The sequence below is a fragment of the Haplochromis burtoni genome, unplaced genomic scaffold, assembly GCF_018398535.1.
Source record: "Haplochromis burtoni strain Fernald_Lab_line unplaced genomic scaffold, NCSU_Asbu1 Contig_245, whole genome shotgun sequence".
Lineage (NCBI taxonomy): Eukaryota > Metazoa > Chordata > Actinopteri > Cichliformes > Cichlidae > Haplochromis > Haplochromis burtoni.
Window position 1 is genome coordinate 665,487 of NW_024582606.1, and position 12,890 is coordinate 678,376.

Here is a 12,890-nt window from a genome sequence, read left to right on the forward strand (position 1 = left end):
TACGAACATAAATTGCTGAATCGCTTTTTAAATCTCCATTACTGAAAGTAGTTAATCTTGGGCTTACTCTGATACAGTGTTTTGTTTTTAATTGTCTCTTCCGCTGAGCAATGGTGGATTTGGGCAGCAGAGAGCGCCTCTCTATTGGCTCCCAACAGCAGCAGTGGGAAATTCATCTGCCCCATCAGGGCTTCAGTGGAAGGTAGCGAAGAGGAGGAGGAAGCCGGCAGGAGGCGGGGAGTGTGAATGGATGGGACTCGCCGTGTGCGTGGAGTGTGGTACAGAAGGTTACTATGCCGAGCAGGCAGCAGCCTCTTCTCCTCCTGGACTTTTCAGCACGACTTCCTCTGAAGCGGCTCCTCATTTTAGCGAGAAGTCTCATTGTGAAGAAGCGCCCGCTTTTAATAAGGAGCGCGTTTTTTTTTGTCCTTTCAAACTGACCGGTGTGCGCTCAGACGCTCTGCGGACAGACAATAAGTAGGAGCGATCACATCACAACAAAAGAAATACGGTAAGAATGGTTTCATTTGTACGGGAACATTAGAACCGTTTGTTTTTTTCTGGAATAATCTAATGCAAACGCAGTGTGAGGGGACCTGTAACAGGCTTTCTGGCAGCCACACCGTTTGTTTTGTTTGTCTTGGATTGTCAGTATGTGCTCATGTGACACCTGACAAGATGTTTGCTCTTCACCATACTCCAAGCTTGTAAATTAAACACTTCATCAACTCTTTGAAAAACCTGTATTGTGTGGCAAAAGTTTAAAAACACAAATCTTATGACTGTGACTATGACTGGATCCTATGACTGTGCAACCCGCCTGCGTTTTCCGTGACTACTACTGACCCAGTGTCAGCTGGGTGCTGAACTGTTGACATGTCAACATGAGTGACTTGCTGGTGTGTTTATGACGTTGTCAATGATTAGTGTGTCCCAGTCAGTAACAATTGTGGTGCGCCGTCAGGTCAGCATAAAACTGAACTCGTGAACATTTTTTTTTTAAATGTAAAAGTCTTAAAGTACTCTGTGGTCAGCCGGTCATTCTCCTGTGTGTGAATATCCTGTTTCCTGGCCAAAACAAACAATGGTTATCCAAGCACGTGATATCCTGTATGGGTCTCATATGAGTGTATTGTGTAAGTGTGTGGATGGTGAAAAACAAAAATACTTTAAACTGAGCCTCTCTATATAAGAAAAGAAGTCAAGGCAAGAGTTTCTCTTCTCTTAAAGTGGAATTCATTTGTGATGATACAGCTCTGGCATGAGGAAACCCAGTGACAGGGAGTGTGTGAGTGATACAGAACAAAGGCACGGGGCTGCTTTGTATAGGTGACTATATTGAAATTGTGCCTCATGAGTGCAACATGTGCTGCCTGTCTTTCTCTTTTGACTCGCATACAGAGGCAAACTGCAAAGGCAGCGCTGCTTTGTGTTGACTTTTAGTCTAGGATGTTCAGCTGCTTTTAATGGGGTCAGCGCTTCTGATTCAATAAAGCTATTAACTGTCGCAGAATATTCCAACGCTTGCCTCGGCACATAGGAGTCATTTGCCCATTAGAGTCCATTAACAGCCTTAACCACAGGGCCGGTTTTGAAAGGGTAAACAGTAATAAACACCGCGTCAAGTCCACCTGTGCAGTTTGGGTTACGCTGCACAGGTGGACGTCATTGAAGTGACGTGTTCTCACCTCTCCTCAATGAACCTGCTTTGTGTTAAAAGTTGCTCATCAGCATTTTTTTTCTTTCCCACGCATCTAATCATGCATAGGTATGAATGATAACATTTGTCAGTTAGACTATGTGATACAGTCACCATGCAGGTTCATGCAACCCAGCACTTTCAGCAAGCAGAAATCCTGCCAGACTGGTCTGAGAGATGTCTTCCACTCTGGGAGATCAAACTTACTATCAAAGAGTGCCATGTGACATGATGATGTAAACAGCAATTCTTCCAAATTTTATACAGAAGTATAAAATTTGCTTGCTCCTTTAGCAAGCTTGTGAAAACTTTTAAAAGTGGACAAAAGGTATTTCAAGGGCACGAGATTCAGACAAAATACCATAAAACTAACGTAAAGTATATTTAACAGAGCAGGTGTCATCTTAATCTTAACTAGTATCGTTTGAGCACCAACAAAAATCTGCATTAGTGCATTAGTACTGTATTGACATGACATTTTTTAACACTTCAGAGGTACAGAATGCATTCTTCACTCATTGTAACTAAACGTGTGTAAATCCAATGCTTAGATAGCATTAGCTAACATAGTTTTACTGAAATGTTTAGATGCTGCCGGCCATTTACGATTTGTAGCTACCAATTTGTGGTAGGTAGCATCAGTCTACAGAAACTCTAGCAGAATCTCTGTGTTTATGCTAACTTTGTTTTCTCCCTCTGTTAAAAGCAACAAATCACAGACGAGTCTCTTGTGTGACTTGTGTTCAGATATTTCTTTTAAATTTAAGGAAGCTTGAACTCGTGGCCTTAAAATGCATTGTTTTTGTGCATCTCCTCATTTCCTTTAATTGCTACTGCATGAGGGACTTCTGGAGTCTCAATGACTGCATTAACGGGAAATGAGTGAAACTGAATTCTTCATTTGTAAAACGAGAGTTAGCTTTGCAGAAATTCCAAACATAAAATAGATGTTGCCCTTTGATCATCTGACAGTATTCAAGTATTGGGTCAAAAAGATTTCTCATAACTAAAGCAAAAAATGTGTGTTGATTAGACCTCTCGGAGTGCTTGAGGCCTAATTAAAAGGTCAGACGCTGGAGTGTTTTTCAGTTCTGTGTTTGTGGGTCATCAGTAATCTATATTCACAGTGGAAATCTATTCAGATCACCAGACCCCAGGACATCTGAATGAAGAGGTCATGCGGACGTTTAGTGAAAATATTTAGTCCTAAATGTTTTATCACTAATGTGTCAGTCCTCCAGTGTTTGCAGTAAATGACTCTAGTTCTTTCCATAACATAATCACTGAAAAGTTGTGTCAACAGGAATCTGTTCCTCATTGGTAGTGAAACAGCTACGCAGTGTGCAGACATCTCTTTTCCTTTCAGAAAGGACATCCTGAGTAAAACAAAGAGTCTGGACCACAGTTTCGCATTCAAAGCACAGACGCTGGGAAATTTCCCACTTTAATTGCCAGTTTCAAAATTTGCAGTACCAAAAATGCCACATGTGTACAGTGATAGTTTTCGCTTGGTTGCTGAGGGATGCGGTCCTTTAATGCGGTGTGCTCAGACTCTGTTTGTGTGTTTATTTCCCTTCAGAATAAAGCAGAAAACACTTGCATCAACCTTGGAGAGTGGATCTGAGCTGGGTTTGGTATTCCTCTGGGAGTCTGTTTCCATATCATTTAGATAAAAGAGACTGCATTAAAACAAGCTCCAATCTGTTTAAGGGCAGGCCCTTCCCAGTTTGTGGACAAATTCCCCCTCAAAATGCATCATTCAAGACCACCTCCTTATGAATTATTTAAAGGATGGACACAAGGTTATATTCACGGGTTACCCACGCGTATCAGTGGCTAGTGAACCAGGGACAGGCACAGAATAAAAGGGTAACATTTGTGGTAAAATAAATCACAGTTTCAACTGTGCATGGCTATACCAACATAAGTGTGTTCAACTTGGGTGAAACAGGCAGTTGGCGACCGTCTTGATAAGAAAGCTGGTCCACTTCAGAAGACTTTTGCACAGTATAGCACAGCCCACCTTTTTTTTTTAATCTTTATTAGATATTGCTATATAATGTTGTTGTTTTGTTTTTTTTTTACACACAGCTAATGTATATACACTCCACTCCCAGTTAAGTCCAAAAACTAGCTGTGATGCATTACATTCAAACTCCTGCTTTCTGGGTGACACCGCTGTCCTGGCAGTTTTACTAGTTCCTCATTTGACAAGATGTTTATCTGGAGCATAACCCTGCAGGCTGTACGGGAGCCCAGTGAGTTAACAAATGACAACAAGGGGTCCCAACAGTATCTAAAGAGAGAGGGTGACAAGGTGCTGTTAATTAGGCATCTGAAATGTTGCAGTATCACTAAAGTGTCAGTTAATACAAGCCAAAAATCCCATCTTGCAATTTGTCTACTTGTAGACAAATTGCAAAAGTGTTATTAATTCACCAAAAGTGAATTAATAACACCAAAAGTGTTATTAATTCATTTTTATGGTTATATTTCTGCACCTTTAAGGGTCATGAAAGGATTCTGCTCAGGATCTAAGGTTGTCCACTCCACTGTTTGGTTTCACAGTCCAGTGCTTTATTCATCCACCGTCAGCCTCATCCTCTTCCCTCTAACGTTTCTTTGGTACATGCTTTGTTTATCCAAAGAAAGTCATTGCCTGTGACCATAATCCAGCCAGCGATAATGTTTGCCAACCTTGTGTAATTCGGAGAATAACTGAGGGTGTACAGATAACAGAAGAAGCAGTTTCAGTGATACTTGTTTCTATTGCTGCAAAACCCTGTTGTGGAATTATTATTATTATTATTTTTACTATGATTCCAACAGCAAGCGGGTCAGTAATGTTCCCATTTATTCCAGAGGATAAACAGTAAAACCCACATAAATGTGTTCGGGAATAACCGGTGTCCTTAATAAAGCTTCCGGGGAGATGCATAAGCTAGAGCGGACTCACTCATTTTATCAGAAATGTGGGAAATTATGAAGCAGTGGATACCAGTTTTTTGGCATCATCTGATTATTTTTAAAGAAAAAGCGTTGCTGTTCATTTGAGCCAGATACAAACACATACACTCAAAGTAATGATTCTTCATCCTAATTTTAAAATGCAAAATGCAACTGAAATATATAAAAATCAAAGATTTATTTATTCAAATAATTAATAATGAAAGAAAATCTGAATGTATACCAATTAAGTACATTTCATTTGACCTGATTTTAACTAATTTCATTACACAAGTACAGTCAGATATTTATTATTATTATTATTATTATTATTAATAATAATTTATTTTGAATGTATAGACCAGGGATGTCAACCACATACAGCCACCATGAGTAAAATTGCAGAAAAAAGTCACAATAGTTGATTCCACAGACTGTAGGAAAGTCTGTGCAATGAACTATCAGGACCTTTTTAATAAAATATAAAGTTTTTGTTCATTTATCTTTTATTTAATTTGGTGGAGTATGAATGGTAATGGGAGTGAACAGTCTTCATCAACAGGAAATCGTTGCACTCCTTCATGGATTAGAGTTTTTGTCGGGCCAATTCTGGCCCCCAGGCCTTATGTTTGACACCCCTGGTATAGACAGACACAGGCATTTGAATGCCACGTTGGTATCAGGATAGGCAAATAACCATTTTTAAACAATGTCTCTCCAACCACTTACATTTCCTGGTTTTCCCAACTGTCTGTATTCATAAGACTTCTTGAATCATAACACTGTGTACTGCTGCTCAGGTGTGCAGTTGAGATGTGGATCTTCTAGCAGACCTGAGCAGAGGAGCGCCTTCCTCCTCCCAGTTTCAGCCACATCCTCGGGCATTTAAGGGAACCTTGAACCCAACAGCTCAGTGCACAGTTCCGCTCCAGAAGTGAACACCCCCGTTTCTGTTCTTCCTCCTGCTCCTCATCATTGCCTGTTTTTCCGACTAGAATATAATTGCTGTGAGGCCGAGAAAATGAAAATAACAACAAAGCAAAGCCCTCCACCACCTTTCTTTCTATCTGTGCTGCTGCTGTCGGCTTGCCCGGGAGGTTTTTTTTTTTTTTTTTTTTTTGGAGATATGAAGGGGAGTGACTCTCCCTGAAATGATGCCGCTTGTGCACCTCTCTCTATCTATTCAACAATCCCTCTCCTGTAATCATTCCCCATTTCTCTGTATTTCACTCCTGAATACACACTACACCCAAATTACACATTAGGAGAGCTGCGAGGTGGTGATGTAAAGGCGGGTGCTTAAAAGCCTGAATGTTCAGAATGAGAGTCCCTGCCCGGCAAATGTGTGTAAGGTAAAGGCGGAGGGATGGACGGAAAGGGCTTGAGTTGCTATTATTATCCTCTCAGGCACAAATGGAGAGGTACATGGTGGTGGAGCTGGAAAGAAAAAAGCAACCGTGCTTCCCAAGCAGACATACCCCACAGCTTCATACCCACAATGATCAATACTCCTCAGCTCTTAAAACCCCATGTGAGTGTTTCACACATTTAGTGCCAGAAGGGTTAGAGGCATGTTAAAGACACACACTGGAGACTTCTGTGAATATGCGATGCCCTCATAACTCCTCACAAAGTAATTTCCTGCTGAATTGGTTTGATTTTTTTTTTTTCAAATCATATCTCTATAAATTTATTTTGTGTGGGTCTGTGGCCGTACAGAGTGTATATATTGATGGCTGGATACTGCAGGTGCTCGCTCACTAGTGCGTAGCATTCATCATTAATAGAGGGGTTACCTGAGCTTCCTCTTGTACTGGGTTAATAGTGGAAAGCAACGCCCCCGCTCCAGCTAATACACATGCAGACACTAGCTGCTCACAGATCACGTCCCCCGCAGTTTAGAAAGACAGAAATCATCCAGCTGCGGTCACCTTCACCATGGCAGCTTGGGATGAGGGGAGGAACTGGAGGAGTTGGGGGCAAAGGGGGTGGAGGGTGGGTTAGAGCGATCTGCAGGAAGTAATTATCACCTGCCCTGTGGACCGAAAACGAGCATCCTGCTGGTTCACTCAGACAGATCAGACTGAGCTTTCGGACATGGATGAGCGTCTGCATTTTAGCTCTAACATGCAGGAAAGATTTAGGAGTGTGACACAATGACAAGGAAACTGCGTCATAGGGGGAAAACCTGTAATTCAACAGAAAAATACGACTTTGATCTAGAGGGTTTTTTATTTTCAAGGTTGCATTGTGTTCCTAAGAGGCTTGTGTACTGGGTTTGTACAATGTGAGAGTACCCTTTAACCTACTTTATACTATTGTATCAGCCGTGTGCTTACTAAGCACTTCACAAAAGTGTGCTAAGCAACAAGTTGAGGTCTTCCCTCAGCAATGTTACCTGCAGAATCAGACCTGGACTAGAAATAAATGATGTCAGGACAGCATTTGATGACACTCTACACTGGACTTGGATGGAAAGCTGATATGGGGGTTGTGTGCAGGGCACAGTTATAACAGGTGTCGAGCACACCGGGAAGAAAGATGACACTCGGTGTCCTCAGGGGCAGGCGGTGGTTGTCATAGTGGCGAAGATGATCAGTGGTTTAAAATTTGTGTGGTTACATTTAAATGGTTTTTCAGAATGGACTTCTGAATATCATCAAAATTAATCACATTACATTTTAGGCATGCCAGAAGTACCAGACATTTGGTAGTTTGTGGTAGTACCAGTAGAACTGCATGAGTCTCGATATCAAACCAAAATTTATCCCATGTACTTAATAATTGTTAAAAAAAAAAAAAAAAAAAGTAGACTGGGTACTGTACTGTAGCGTTAGCAAGTTTAGCGTCATTAAGCTAGCTTACGCATTTAATGTTAGTCATTACAAACATTTTAGCGTATGGACTGCAGCAGCTAGGGGCAACACTAGCTGTCAATATGGTAAAGTGTATTTCCAGATAACATAAGCAGGATAATACTTTGGATTTTGTTGAATACTGGACTGAAACTTTGTTAAAAAAATTGTTAAAAAGATCAAGATCAAGATATAAACAGAAGATTTAAATTTCTAGTTTATAAAATTTCACTTGCAGTCGTCACCTTTGGAAATCTCTCATCTTCCTCGCTTGTCCTGTGCTTCTCTCTCAGTCACACTTTAACATTCTACCACGTAGAAAAACGTTGCTCCGTTTACATTTGCTGCTCTTCTGTTCTACTAGCATATTGCTAAAGTACTGTTACCGCAACTTTACATCTGCCCCTTGAATGCATCACAGTGACGATGAGGGAAAAGGGAGGTTTTGAAGATGTAAGCAGGCTATGTCCTTATTTTCCGAGTAAACATCACCATGGCATCAGATGGAAAGGCATGAGAAATTAACTCATTTGACAGTATGAATTAACCTGCCCATCACATTTAATTGCTCATTAACTGAAGGTGTCAGAATGTCATTCCAGGCCTGTTTAACCTCTGGCCTTATGCAGCTTCCTTCAGTTCCAGAAGAATTGCTTCCCTGGTAGAAACGCTGCAATAAAAGACAAGCAAAAAAACAATATCAATAATATACCACTGTGTTTTCAGAATTTTGATATTGAAAAGTATTGTGCTATTTATTCAGGTAACAACTCTGATTTCATGTCATAAAGAAAAAAATTCAAACATTTGCAACATTTTCTGCCTTTATTACTTTTATCAATATTATTATTACAACTCACAAGTTATTTCAATTCAAAAGGTGACTGGGCACCAATAATTTGCACTTTGCTGACAACTTTTGCATGTTGTCTTTATCATTTTCAGTCAAGCCACAAAATTAGAGTTCAGAAAGACTCAGATCCTGTTAATGTTTCTGCTTTGATGCCCTTCGTGTTGTTTTCTTCTTGCTTCTTGCTCGCAGACCACAAAAACGGTTACATGTCATACTTAATGGTCTCTCTGGTTTTAGCTCAGTTTAGGTCTCCGCCTGCTTCACTCACTTCGTCTGATGTTTTTTGCTGTTGTTGGCATCTTGGTCAGTCTGTCATTCTGTTCTGTGGGTCTCTCTGAGTTTTTTGGCAAAGTTGTTTTTTGGAAGCTGCAAATACACAGAAGGAGAGCAGCAAGTGAGGACTTTCAAGCTGTAAAAGCAAAACGATGAACTTAAGAAATTCTCAAATTTAACACAGAGGCAGGTGATTTGTTTGTTTTATGACCTTTTTGTTTTTTATAAACCAAAGAGTTATTTAAACCAGTTTCAAAATGCAAATACGGATTGGTTCAGCTTTGTGCTTTGCAATGCAGCCTAGTGGACTATATTTTTCAGCTACTGTCTCATCTCTCTTCCTAATCTCAATTTTTGGATGCTTGTGTGTTTCTTTACCACAAGAACTGGGTTCTTTGTCTGTGCTTTGAGCACTTTTTCTGTCTTCATGGCAACTCCTAAGAATATTTACAGTTAAAATTTTAATTTGCTCTCATGTGGTGTGTTTTCAAGTCAATAAAATATTGAAAAGCAATGAGACATGTTTTCCATCTGCTGTGTAGCAGCTGTTTCAGAATTTGTGACCATATAAACAGTAAAAGTATTGAATTAGACATACTTGCAGCAGTAAAGCAGAAACAGATGCCCTGTTTTTTTTATTTTATTTTTTTATATTTAGGCTCTTTGCACTACAAACTCCATGCACATATAAATCCCCATTTGACTCGCAATGAACTCAACTCCACTTCAAATCAAGGCACCTCATGAAATTGCTCTGACAATGCCAGCACCTTTGGGAGCTCTCGGCCCGCTGAGAGCGCTTGTATTCATACGACAGGATAAAAATAGAGGTATTCTACCATATTGGTGGCTTAATACTGACAGTACAGTATTCCCATAAGACCTCCCATAAGTCTTTACTTTAAAGTGATGTCTCCGTGAGTCTCACGGGTTCTGCAGTGTGCCTGCGCAGGACAGGGGGGTAGACATGTGCACTTCACAGCTGCACATCTGTTGTGGTTTCTCAGACATGTGTTATATGGCCAGATAAGGCCATATCACTGATCTGATTATCTAGTCACTAAATTGGATTGGGAATGATAAGCCAGAGGGACTCACATGTACAGATGCAGATATCATCTGCCAGGTCTCTACTAATCGCGAACCGTGGCCACAAAATGGATTTAGACACTTCAGAACGGAAATGTTTTGATTTAACAGATGGGAACGGGAAGACTCAAAGGAATTTCTAGTGTCGATAATTTTACGTGTGTTAAGGGCACAATTTCTGTTATCAGATGAAAACCTGCCAATACATCAGAGTATCAGATCACTTACCCGGGGTGAAAATCAGATTAAGAAGCAACATTAGGAATCAAATTGAACATCCACAAATAATGTAACCACAGATACTAAGAGTAGCATTAATGCAGGCAGGCTCAGCCACAGTACCAGCAGATCACATCTGCTGACATAATTCTAATAAATTCCTCTGGGAAATTTCTTATATAGGGCACCGACAGCTGCTGTACCTCTGCAAGCTGCTTGGCAACCCACCTTCTCCTTGCAACCTAGCTCTCCCTGTTTTGCTGTATCCAGTCAGTGTGCTGGGTCTCAGATATAAATGACTGCGGAGCAAAGATTGAAATGCATTTTTCAGCCAGCTGGTGATCTGTTTTAAATATTTGCAAATAATTGTCTGTAAAGTGTATGAAATTTGTATGAGTTGTGTCATAATTTTCCCAGAGCCATCTTTTTAAATTGTCCAAAAGTAACTGATTGACAGCTGACTAACAGCTGTATTTCTCTTTAAATTCACTCGTGACTTCTGATTTCGTGGGGTTCCAAAGCATCATATTTCAGTTTTTTTGTATTTGCAAAACAGTTCTTAGTGTTTCAGATCATAATACAGATTTAGATCATAATACCCTCTCAATAACTTCACCCCGTGCATGGCCTCAAGGCTCATTACAGACTGATAGTGTCTCCTCCCCTCCCCCCGCCCTCTGCTCCGTCCCTCTTTGTTTCACTGGGATGCCTGTGGTGATGTGCACAGTGGCCATTCATGTTTTTCGTCACTTGGATATGATATTGAAAACTTCTGACACTGGCTCTTTATGCTTCTTCTAAGAAATGCCTGGGCAAATCTGTGCACCCGCAGTCCCTTGAGGCAACATTTTGTCGTGGCAGTCAGTGTTGGGCTGTTGACTCATATTGTGGCCTCTAGGCCCCCTGCACCCTTCCCCCAGCTCCTGACCTCCTCCTCTTCATAGCATCTGGGTTATTCACACACATGGTTTGTCGTGGCCTGTGGCCTCCAGCGTGCCCCTAAGGGCCATCCTGTACAGCAAGAGGAGCTGGCCCCAAATCCCTAGTCACAACCCAAAAGCCGATAGGTGCATGGTGGCAGCCTGAAGCCCCGGGCCCTTGCCTCTTTCCCCGTCTTCCTTTCTTTTTCCACCCCCCACACTGCCCAAACACACACACACACACACACACACACACACACACACACACGCAAAGCTTTTCTGTCTCACCAATGATTGCCAAATGGAGCTCTATCACACAGTGTTAATTGGCTGTAATTAAGATGTCTTGTGGTTTCTTAAACAGATGCGGTGACAATTTCAGTCAAGATGCATAATAGATATCTCTCACTTACGCTGCCTTGGTTGTCAAATCTGAAAGCCTTTGTCTTTAAAGGATTAGTTCTTTCTGATTTATTGATTTCAAGCCATGTGTCAGGGGGAGGTTAACAACAGTGAGAACACACAAGATGCATAACATCTGATATTCAGCGTAGCCATGCTTGCACTATTAAAGCCCTTTAAAAAGTAGGACATTGACTATGCATGACCAAAGATGGCCTTTTTAATGTTTTATGTTCCACATTTGTTCATCTGTGATGTATGATTACAAATCATGCTCTGATCGGGTGTCATGATCTCAGACAGCTGTGTCCACCTGCTAAATTTCTAACTACAACTGACAGTCGGGAAGCGTGATAAGTGTGTGTGGGTAGGGTCCTGTGAGGAGACGGTACTGTAAGTGAGAGTGCCGACCTGCGTGCGTTTGTATGTGTGTCAAGCGTACTGTCCAAAATGTCTTCCATTCAGTGTGTCAGCTGCAGTCTCTGTATGTGGCAAAGCTCGTCAGCTGCAGGCGTGTGTGGGTGACAGCTGTTTCCCTGCCCTGCTCCGGCTCTGTTCTGTTCACCGGGAGGCCTACCCCGTTTAGACTATTAATCTACCACTTACTGTACACGGTAATTGCCATCCCATGTTGAAAAGAGCCCCGGGACAAGAAACCGTGATGATCTTGGCAGCGTGGCTCCCCCTGTCATGCCCTGCCTTGTATTCTCTACAGATTCAAGCCTATTAACACGAAGCTTCAGGGATAGAATTTGGCTAAATTGTAACAACTTGCCTGTCTGTACTCTTATTACATTTTCAATCCACATGTCACAAGTGAAATAAGAGCTTTATGTGAGGAGAAATGGTGTGACATTGGCAAAAAAAAAAAAAGCATGAGGAAAACCCTCCAAACAATAATTTACCACAAAAGGATTGCCTCCATTTGCCCCCAAGGGTTGTCTGACACCCTGTTACCCCATCTGCTGGCAATAAAGGTGCATTGCAGCGTCCGCAACAATGATCGTATTCTGTCCGAGGTGAAGTACAACAGCAGCTGGAAAAGAATGAGCCTTTAAGTGAGCACAGCCTTGTGAAAGCACATGACTAATTCAGAGTGACACACAAGTGACATCAGAGGGGGTGACGGACCATGCTGTGACCTCATGGTATTTACGGCTGCTGTGACAGTGGACGATAAGAGGGAACACAGGTAATAAATTCTCTCTGTGAAAGCATTTATTTAGCTGTCGAGTAATCACTTTACCTTGAAATGAGTGGACAGATTTGTACTTGCAAGCTTGTTTTGTGTGAGATTTCAGAAGTTAGAATGAGTGTGTCACAATGATCACCAGGAGACAAAGAAACCTATTTCAGGCATGCAGAGATCAAAGCTGGTTTTGTTGTCTTTTTATGTTGTTTTTAAGCTTCAAGCTCATTTAGATTAATGGCACCCATCTTTACAATTTTGGTTTGTGCTCATGAGTTTGCAGACACAAAAAGCAGAAGATGTGCCATTAGTCACGATTGGCCGACACCACAGAGCCCAAAATGCAAGTAACTTGGGAACATAATGGAGCAATTATGTGCTAATTAGCCACACATCCCCTCTAAGAGTTAGAGACTGAATGACTATTCAATATGAGATTTAGTAT

General features: G+C 41.3%; 1 protein-coding gene across 1 annotated transcript in view; it reads left to right on the forward strand.

The window, feature by feature from the left end:
- Positions 1-213: 213 nt before the first annotated feature.
- Positions 214-12,890, forward strand: part of frmd4ba (FERM domain containing 4Ba) — a 41,341-nt gene continuing 28,664 nt past the window's right edge. The window contains exon 1 of the mRNA XM_042227139.1: positions 214-511. The gene's annotated coding sequence lies outside the window, so the exon portion shown is untranslated. The remainder of the gene's footprint in view (positions 512-12,890) is intronic.